This window comes from Marmota monax, unplaced genomic scaffold, assembly GCF_021218885.2.
Source record: "Marmota monax isolate L192 unplaced genomic scaffold, Marmota_monax_Labrador192_F-V1.1 WCK01_AAM20220418_F8-fsc00137, whole genome shotgun sequence".
NCBI lineage: Eukaryota > Metazoa > Chordata > Mammalia > Rodentia > Sciuridae > Marmota > Marmota monax.
The window spans coordinates 4696191-4706825 of record NW_026692854.1 but is presented as its reverse complement, the minus strand read 5'-3'; positions in this window follow the sequence as shown (position 1 = coordinate 4706825).

Sequence of the window (10635 nt, the reverse complement as noted above, 5' to 3'; positions counted from 1 at the left end):
TGGCCAAAGTTACTATTAATGCCTCCTAAGGAGGAGATGTCAGGGCTGAGACCTGCCAGATCTTACCAGCAAGCCAATTGGGGATATCCAGACAGAGCAAGCAAAATAGTCAATGGAAAGTTGGATGAATGGATGGATGGATAGATAGGTAGATAAAAGTTCTTCCTGATTCCCTCCCTCCTCCATTTTATTCCTTTTATTCTGCAAATTTCTTGAATGACTACCCTTTTTGCCTTCACACTAAGTTTTCAGCCTACTGCTTCAATGACACTCTTTCCTCCTCTTACAGGATAGGTGACCTCCTGGATGCCAAATCCATCCTTATCTTACTGGATGCCTCTCACACACAAAACATTTGTGTATGCCCTCATTTTAAAAACTCTTACTTCCTCAGTTTTGACACACACTTGGACTTTCTTGTAAATTTTCTCCTGTCTTTCAGGCTGTCTTGTAGACTCTGCTTTTTTTTTTTTAACCTGTCTTTGAAGACTTAATTCCTAGAGAACCCTTCCTCATTGTGCATCGTCCTTTGGGGAATGGGGACATTGTTCCCATGGCTGTAAACAGTGCTTATACCCTCTCCCATTAGTCTCTACTCTATAAATCTCTCCTGAAGTCAGAACCATTATATCCAACTTCCTGCAGCACAGCTCACTAGGTTGTCTCTATTTATAGTACATCTATCAGTGGGCTACAACATAGTATCTTTAAAGGGAAGGAAGAGAACACACAACTTTTAAAAAGTGGACAATATGTGCTTCACCCAGATTAATCCAATCTGTCAGGAAAACACCCCAGAGTTACACAAGAAGATCCAATTAAGATGAAGGGGAAAGAGTATATTAGTATAGGAACCTAATAAATAAGTATGCATGAATATACATGTATATACATTACATACATATATACAACACTGACAAAAATAATAATTTTACTGATTAGAGTGCAGGATCAAAAAGGTTTAGAGAGCAATGAAATTAAAGCACAGTTCCTATAAAGTCAAGATTGTGGGTTCATTCCAGGGGCTAGGGAGTAATCTTTTACTCCCAGATTATTTTCATAGCTACCTTTTATTTCAAGAATTTTTTTTAAATATCCAGATTCAAAACCTTAAGAAGACTTCTACCCTTCTACAAAAAAAATCGTCCTTTTATTTATTTTAGAATATACTCTGAGTTCCAGAAACTAAGTTATAGAGTCAAACCAAAATTGACAAGCCCATGGGTATTTGGTCCCAATTCCAAAATGTTTAAGATACTTGTCGACTTTCTCTCTGGTCTTTCAACTGGTCTTGTTGGTGAAATAGAGATATTTGAAACACACACACACACACACAAACACACCTATTTATCTCCTTTTTTAAAAAGTAGCAATGCCTAGTGTCATCTATTAATATTTTCTGGGGTGGATTCTAAGCGTTCTCTATGTATTTATTTATTTAAGCTTCAGAATAACCTAATGAGGTAGGCACTGTTGTCACATCAATTTTTGAGGAAATGGGAAAAGAGATAATAAGTAATTTGCTCAAGTTTGTCTAGATTCAGTTCAATCCACAAGATGCCTAAGATTTCACATAATTAAGAGGCAACAAAAAGAGAGAATCTGTAGGGATAATAATATATATATGTTAAGTTCAATCTTCCTTAGGGTTCAACCCAATATTCCCTCTCTGTTGCCCTCCATCCAATCCCAACTCCAGGGAAGAAAACTTGTTCACCATCTCCTACAATCAATACTCATTTCTCACCTCCAATCCTTTGAGCAGCTTATTCCCAGTCTGCCTCAAGTGCATTTAACCATCTTCCCTGAATAAATCCTTTCCTTCCTTGAAGCTCAATTCATATCCTTGAAGCCAAACTCATATACTTGACTATGTAGTTACAATAAATATTATGATATTTTCTTTTGTAGTTAAAATAAATATTATCACTTATAGCTCCTTACTCTTGAGTGATTTTCATGTATTCAATGTTTCCCCATTATAATACAATTACTATGAAGACAGAGAGGTATCTTATGTGTCTCTTTTTTTCCAAAACTTCATGGATGCCTATATATTATGTTATTAATAAATGCATATTTGAATGGTTAATCAGATGAACAATCAAGAGTAATAAAATAAAATAAAGATGGTGAGAAATAAGATAATTTGTACAGGATGTGGGATATTACTGCAAATTAAAGCATTTCAAAAACTCATAAGAATAGAAACAAAACTCTTCTAAAACAGTAGTCTAACCTTATCCAGGAGGGTACATTCCAAGACCCTCGTTGGGTGCCTGAAACCATGGCTAGCACCCAACCCTATACATACTACGTTTTTTTTTTTCCCTGTAAGGGACACACTCTAATAAGGGTTAATTTATAAATTGGGCACAGTCAGAGATTAACAATAACAATTAATAATTAAATAGAACAACTGTATCAATATGCTATATTAAAAGTTATATGAATGTGGTCTCTTTCTCTCTCCAAAGAGTTAAGACAAATATTAGTATTTTCTGACCATGGTTGACAGTGGGCTACTGAAACCTTGAAAAAACAAAACTATAGATAAAGAAAGATTTCTGTAGTTTCAGAAGCTTCATAAAATTGTCTCTGATTGTTCCATCACCCACAAATTTGCTAGAAAATGAAAGATAGAAGACAGCATTGACCAAGCACTCATCGTGTACAAGGTCTCCACTGAGTACTCTTAAGCACAGTATCCAACAGTCCAGAAAGGTGTTATCAACCTGCTTTTACAGTGATAAAGCTAAGATTCAAAGCGGACAGGAAACATTCTCAAGTTCAGACAGCCATTGAGTAGTGGAGCTGTACTTTGAGCTTGGGTCTAGATGGATTTCCAAGCTCTTTCTATGAGTCCTCCTTTACCACTGTAAGGTGATTAATGCTTCCTTGGTTGTTTTGTAAAGCTAAGTCAACACTATCAGTGCTTTTCTAAAGAGGTGCATAAGAAGGGACCTGTGTGGGCTCTCTCTTGTCCAGCGAGGAGGTCCACAGAACAGAATAGAGGAGAGTGTGGTTGTGGAGTCACTAATCAAGACCTCCGGAGACCAAGCAGGAAGCAGGTCTGATTTTATTGCTCAGTTACCATGTGTATATACTCAGGCAGTAGCTAAGCAGATTACAAGCAGCCACCAATGCAATTGCTGGCAAATGTCCCTGCAGCGACCAATCGAGGAGTGGGCCATGGTACAAGTGCAGGGACTGCAACATGTGGCCGCATGCCCAGGGCTGTGCCTATGGGGTAAGCGGTTTGCCACTCACACACCTAGCACAGGGGAGTGGTTTCAGATACCCTTAACATATGCCATGTATGCAGTACTCCACCCCCTTGTCCCCACAGGGACCCACAATTCATGTTTTCTTTTTTGTGAGTTAACCATGGCCAATTAATAGCAAGATCTGTTCTGTTCTCTACAAATGCAAGAATCCCTGAGCTCTCTTTGCCCCAGTCACTATGTATGCCAAGACTCCACACTGGACAGCAAAATTGCAATATATATATATATATATATATATATTTATATATATATATATATATATATATATATATATATATATATATATCAAGAGAGAGAATTAGAGGTTACCCCCTTAGAAACACATTCTCCAATATTCAACATGAAAACGTGAGACACTACATTTTTTCTGAGATTGCTTTAACAAAGAGGAGGCAATGGAAAGTTTGCTGAAGTGGCTTCCTGCGAGCATTCCACTCAGCACCAGCTTAGCTTTGAATCACAGACCATGTGACATGCTTGGAAGAACACAGGCTATGCTTCCACAGAGCTGAGTCCAACCCCTGGCTTTGCTACTTCTGAGCTATTTAATACTGGAAATGGCCTCAAACTTCTTTGAGCCACTGTTTTCTCAGCTGTGAAATGGGCATAAGGTTGTAATAAAAATCAATCACAATAATTTACATAAATTACCTGGAAAACAGTAGGTATTTAATAAATAGTATTTTCCATCCTCAATGATAGAAATATTCTCAATAAAGATTACTTACTCAATAAAGAATATTTACTCTCAATGTGTATATAATAGGAACATGTAAAATAGAATACATGAATTACAATTCAAACAAAATCTGAAAAATATAATTTTGACTATTGTTATCACAGATGAAAGGATCAGAGTACAAGTAAATATGATAGAATTATAAATTATCAAGGACTGTGAAGATAAAAACTCTCAATTTGATATTCAAAGAAAAATACTTATTCCAACTTCTGGCTTTTATTCTTCAATTTAGCCGTATTATCCTCAGTTTTGTACATTTTTCTGATTTTTTCCCCTGATCTTAGGTACTAAAAACATCTATCAAAGATGGAAACACCACTGAGACAAAAGGATAATTGTTTGCTGTTTTAACTTCAAAGAGCTATCACAGCACAGTAACATCTGTAATCAAACGACAGATGCCTGTTTTTTCACCAATGTCAAATGATCATAAAATACCGAGGAAAAGGGAGGAATCAAATCTTGCAGTCCTCGAAATCTGATATGAAGTCTATAACCAACCCTGTGCAAGATGGGTAGCTTTTACACGGGGACAAACACACCGTTAGGGAATGAATCAAAGCAAAGGATTAGATAATTGAGGAGGTGACAACACATCAGATCGCGGGTGGCAGAGTGAGGTATGGAACAGGAGTTGCCTGCTCAGTAACACACAAGAAGAGTTACGACATTTATGCATTTTCATTTCTACAGGTGGGAACCTCAAATCATCCATGGGCTAGCCTCTGAGTCCCTCTAATCCAAGCCTGCCAAGGATCAGTTGATATACTCCTGATCGTCAGAGATAGATCCAACATATTTTCAGCTATATTTCTTTGGCTCTAACAAGATACATTTTAAGTCTAAATAACCTGTAAATTCAAACCTTATTTTCTATGTTTAAGATATATGTCCTTACAGGTTCTATTGTACACATCCATAGATCCAAGAAACAGTATTTGGTCATTTACTCTATACCAGCCTCGTGCAAGATAATTCTGTAGTTTCCCATTTAATCCTAACAGCCATCCTCTGCTATAGGGACTATTATCCTCATTTAGTTGGTGAGAAATTAATAATCAGAGACAGCAAGTAACTTGCTCAAGGTGATATATTTTAGGAAAATGCCCCCCCATAAGGTCTTGTTACCCATGCCACATTGAAGAATAGAATAGCTCTAGAATATGCCTACCTTCCCACCTGAGCTCAGAGTCCCCAGAGCACAGTATTTCTTTCCCCTCCTAGACTCTACATAACATAAAGACCTCACACCCAGGAAGTTCTGATCCAAGACTGTCAGCTTATGGCAGTACTTTTCTCATTTTATTTCAGACAGTAGATTTGTCCTTTTAAAAGACACCATAAAACGTGATTATTTCCCAATTGTATCTTTTGCTATATTTTACAAGGTTTCCAGGCTTTCTTTTCTTAGTCTTTTAGCAAATGAAATAATAACATGTGGTTGAAGGTCAAAGAGTAAGCTGGCACCCCTCAAAAAGGACAATGAACCCCAAAGTAGATTCTAACCCCTCCCGGCACATCTCCATTCCAATCTTAAATTATCTTCTTGACCTTAAAGACAATGCTCTATGGGAGTGAGACACCTACAACCACTGCTCTTCACAACTCAGTTGAGTTATGAATTTAAACTTTCCCACAAAATAGCAATAAATCCAGACCCAAAGACAGTTTAGGAAAGCTATAGGAAAAGTATAGCTTTCTCATCTCAAGAACTTCTCAGCCTTAAAGTATTTAATTGTGTATAATCTAGAGTCTTGACTTCATAAGACTCTCCGAAATTCACCAAATGTCTCAAAAACTGTGTATTATAACCTCAGAAGACATCCAGGGAAGCTCAGAATGAGGAGCTCCATGGCGTGCATGATCTTGTGGCAGTTTTATATCTCAAAGTGATTAAAGCATTTGATGGGATTCAATGTAGAAAGTTGGTTGAGAGAAACCAGATACTGAGGTGAGTGAGATGACACTAATACCCAGCTCCAAGGATGAAAATGAAGACCTGGCACATATAACCCTTGGGGCGCTTTCTTGCCTCACCTGAAAAGTACAGACTCTTCAACTATTTGGAAATTTCATCTTATGAAATTAGGCAGAAGAAAACTAATTAATTTCAGAACAAATCTGAAGGTCTTCTCAAATCATTTCATTCTGAAAGTCAAGTAGAAGTTGGCTGGAAGTGGGATAGTTCCTCCTGAGTCTATAGGATGAAGGTGGTCCCAGTTCCATCAGGAAAACAGATTTCAGAACTTTATTTAATCTTATTTAGAGTATAAGTGGAATTTGAAGATCCCTCTTGAGGGGAAAAAAGGCACAATAATAACGATATGACATGGCAGTAAGTTCTGCTCTGCCACTATCTCCTGGACGTCCATGGATAGACTCGTGGTAACCTGAAAAATGAGTTGGGTTTGCAACCAGTTAATGAGTGACTCATTCTCTGCTGCTTCCCAGTGACCAGAATAATATCTAATACATAGTGGGCTTTCAGTACATATTTGATAAATGAATAAATAGATGAACAAATGAATCAATCTATTTTACCCTCTTCATTTTACTCATAAGATACACAGAAGCTAAGCAATTTGTCCTGGAATTTTTAGCAAACAGAAACAAAAACTCACAATCTCTAGATTTCCCCTATGTCACATTGCAACCGTGTCTGGTTTTAGTTTGTTTTTGCTTGCTTTGTTTATAATGTTTAAAAAATTTAAGCCTATATCAACTTACTTCAAAATGCCATAGCACAGAGCTTTCCAAATGGGCCTAATTTTGGAATCACTTGGAATATTTATGAAAAATAAATTTTCCTAAACTTCTGCCTGGATCCTCTCATTCTGTATCCATCACCAGGGCAAGCCTGGGAAGCAGTGGCCTAGTCTCTGGAGAGGGCTAGAATCTCCCTCTTCCCACCACAAATAACCCTGGATCGAACCAGAAAGGAGAGGGCGAGGACACGGGTCTGCTCGGTTGGATGCATATACAGGATGCTTTGTTTATTGCTGGTAAGTCAGAGGACACTGATGAGTACAGTGAGGGAGGTGATATTGAGGGCAGAAAACACCTGGCAGATACAGCTCTCACCTTTGATTCATTAATTAGATTTGCAGAAAGCCAGCTGCCCAAGAGGTCCTGCAGATGCACATGCTTCACTCCACTTTTTTTATGAGAAAGAAACAAATGACCTAAGGGCAGACCAATGTGGGGCTTTTCTTTTGCCAGAAACTCAATTTCAGCACCCCATCAGTATCCAGCCATTTCTGTGTTCCATATCACTTATGTGGGCATTTTTTGCCATATCTGCCATGGATTAGAAAAGGTTCAAATATAAATATTTGCTGAATGAATAAATGGAGAGTTCTTTCTTCAACCATTAGCGCTGGTATGAGAAAATTATTTTGATAGTCCTTTCTTGGAATCAATATCTTTTCTTTCTCAAACATGTATACTATAAACTACATCACTGTGGATGTTAGGAGAGAAAATGGAACCAATGGTGGAATAGGAAGATACAGGATTTTTGCAAGCACAGATGCTAAAAGCCCTGAGGAAAATAAAACATAATAAGAGGAAGTAAACTCAATCATCGTTAACTGTAGCCTAGTCTCTGTTTAGGGGAAGGAGGTAAATGTGAAGCCAGTGAAAGTGCTTAAGAGGGATTTGTCTCTTAGTTTTATGTTTTTGAGAACTAAACTCATATAAACCAGCACTGTAAATTCCATAACACTGTACAGTTGCTGAATGTAAGATTCAAAAGATCAAAGTCAACATCATCATGGCACATTGTTGACAGGACACACTGGAAGGATGGATGATGATCCTGAATATCCAAGGGATAGACAAAGACACATATAAGAATATCTTAAACTTTTTCCATCTCCATGAGACAAATCATTCTGTCTCTGAATCCTTGGTGAGATTCACAAGGAACCAACCAGGTAGAAGTAAGTCAGTAATTTTTGATGGCAAGGATGCGGGAAAAAAGATGCACTCATACATTGCTGGTAGGACTGCAAATTGGTGCAACCACTCTGGAAAGCAGTATGGAGATTCCTCAGAAAACTTGGAATGGAACCACCATTTAACACAATTATCCCATTGCTCAGCATATCCCCAAAGGACAGTGATGCAGCCACACAAATGTTTATAGCAGCTCAATTCACAAGAAATAAGCTATGGAACAAACCTAAGGGGTAGGTCTCTTTTAACAGATGAATGGATAAAGAAAATGTGGTATATATACACAATGGGATATTACTCACCCATAGAGAAAAATGAAATTATGGAATTTGCCAGTAAATGGATGGAACTGGAGATTATCATGCTACGTGAAATAAGCCATTCCCCCAAAACCGAAGGCTGAATGTTGTCTCTGATATGTGGATGCTAACACACAAGAGGGGAGGGTGCGGAGGGGAAGAATAGAAGTTTATTGGATCAGACAAAGGGGAATAAAGAGAAGGGAGAAGGGGTGGGAATAGAAAAGACAGTATGGACATAGCTTTCTTATAAATTCATATATGAACACACAACCAATGAATCTCCACATCATGTACAATCACAAGAATGGGATCCTCATTAGAATAAATTATACTCCATGTATATATAATATGTTAAAATCCACTCTATGGTCATGTATATCTAAAAAGAACAAATTTAAAAAGTTATTTTCTTCATAAAATCAGCAAGGCATTAAATGTTAATGGAAGACCAATTTGTTTGTTTACTAGGGCCACCAGGATTCAAAGTGCTATAAACTGCATTGCATAAACAACAGAAATTTATTGTCTCAAAGTTCTAGACAAGAGAAGCCAAGAGCAAGTTGTCAGCAGACTAAGTTCCTTCTCAGGAATGTGAGGAAAAATAAATTATCTCTCCTCTTCCGGTAATTTGCTGGTCATCTTTGGTATTTCTTGGCTTGTAGTCAAGAATTCTGATTTCTGACTTGTGTTCATACAGTGCGTGTGTATGTGTGTGTGTGTGTGTGTGTGTTTTCCCCTTCTTCATAAGGATACCAGTCAAATCTGACTAAAACCCACCCTCAGTGACCTCATTGTATCTTGATTATGTCTGTAAAAACTCTATCTGAGGCACTGGGGGTTTAAGATTCCAATAGATGAATGGGGGCAACAAGATTCAACCCATAGCAATCGGTTAGGAAAGCCAAGATCCACCTAGAATGCTTATTATCTGCAATAAAATTAATTATTATTTAATGTTTCATTGAAGGGGGAGGATCCCAGTAACAAAGATATAGCAAATTAAAGTATTATTATTTAATATTTCTATAATGTTGCTGATATTCTCTTAATATGATTGCTGTTAGTTTAATGAGTATATTTATTAAAACTTTTAAAAAAGAGTTTTATCATAAAAATATTTAGAAGATAGTTTGCCTCCAATATAACTTCTCTCTTACATATATATATATATATATATATATATATATATATAAAATAAAATTTTATTTTATTTTATTTATATATATATATATATATATATATATAATAAAATTACTCCAACACTAGTATTACTAGTATTACTACAACATAAATTACTTAAACCCAATATTTTTAAGTGAGCTAGCTGCCATGGTTAAGATATAAATGCTACATATAGTAGTATTGCATATATTTTGGAAAGATGTCAATCTAAAGTAAATCTAAAGTTCTGACCCGTGAAAAGAAAATGTACTCAGAAAATGTACTTACTCAAATAACTAATTTCCTAATGGTGATAAACAAATGAGATTATGTTGTTTATAGAAGTGATTTAACTGAACATATACAAATGAACAAGTTCAGCTCATTTAATGTGAGAACAAGTATTTCTATGAGGATGGGAAAAGAAAAAAAGACTAAACTAATGTCCAAGAAAAACTTTTAAGAGCTTAGATATGCTGTATAAGTCACATCTACTGGGAGTCTGATAAACTAGAGGAAAAGATCAAATTCACTGTTATGGTAACAATCATGGTATTTGGCATTTTAGCTCTAAGAAAAAGGCATCTAATATATCCTCTGAGTACACTAGATTTGAAAAAGAGAAAATTAAGATGGCTAAAGTCCTCCATTCAGAAATTTCAGGGAAAATGTAGCTAGGATCACATAGGTTTATATTCTAGGTGGAAAAATAGTTATAGACAAACCTAAACATCAAAATTTATTTTGCTGTCCAACAACTATAATTCATCCTGAAGAAGAAGAAAAAAATTGTAAATCAATAAGCCTTTGATATAAAACCAAGGACTCATATATTTGAACTAATAACAGAGTTCTAAACATAGCCAGATAAAGGAATAGAATACAGCATGTTCCCTAAATATCAGCCCATATTCAATTCAAATTATGTAATTTTTAAATCTCTCTCTCAATTGCATCAAAATATAAGATAAACCTAGGAACAAACTTAAGCATAAAAAAATATAATCAGAAAATAAATGCAGAAAACTACAAAACATTTCCCAGCAATAAAGAAGTACACAAAGAGCTGGGATTGTGGCTCGGAGGTAGAACACTCACCTAGCACGTGATCCAATCCTCAGCACCACATAAAAATAAATAAATAAAATAAAGGTATTGTGTCCAACTACAACTAAAAATATATATA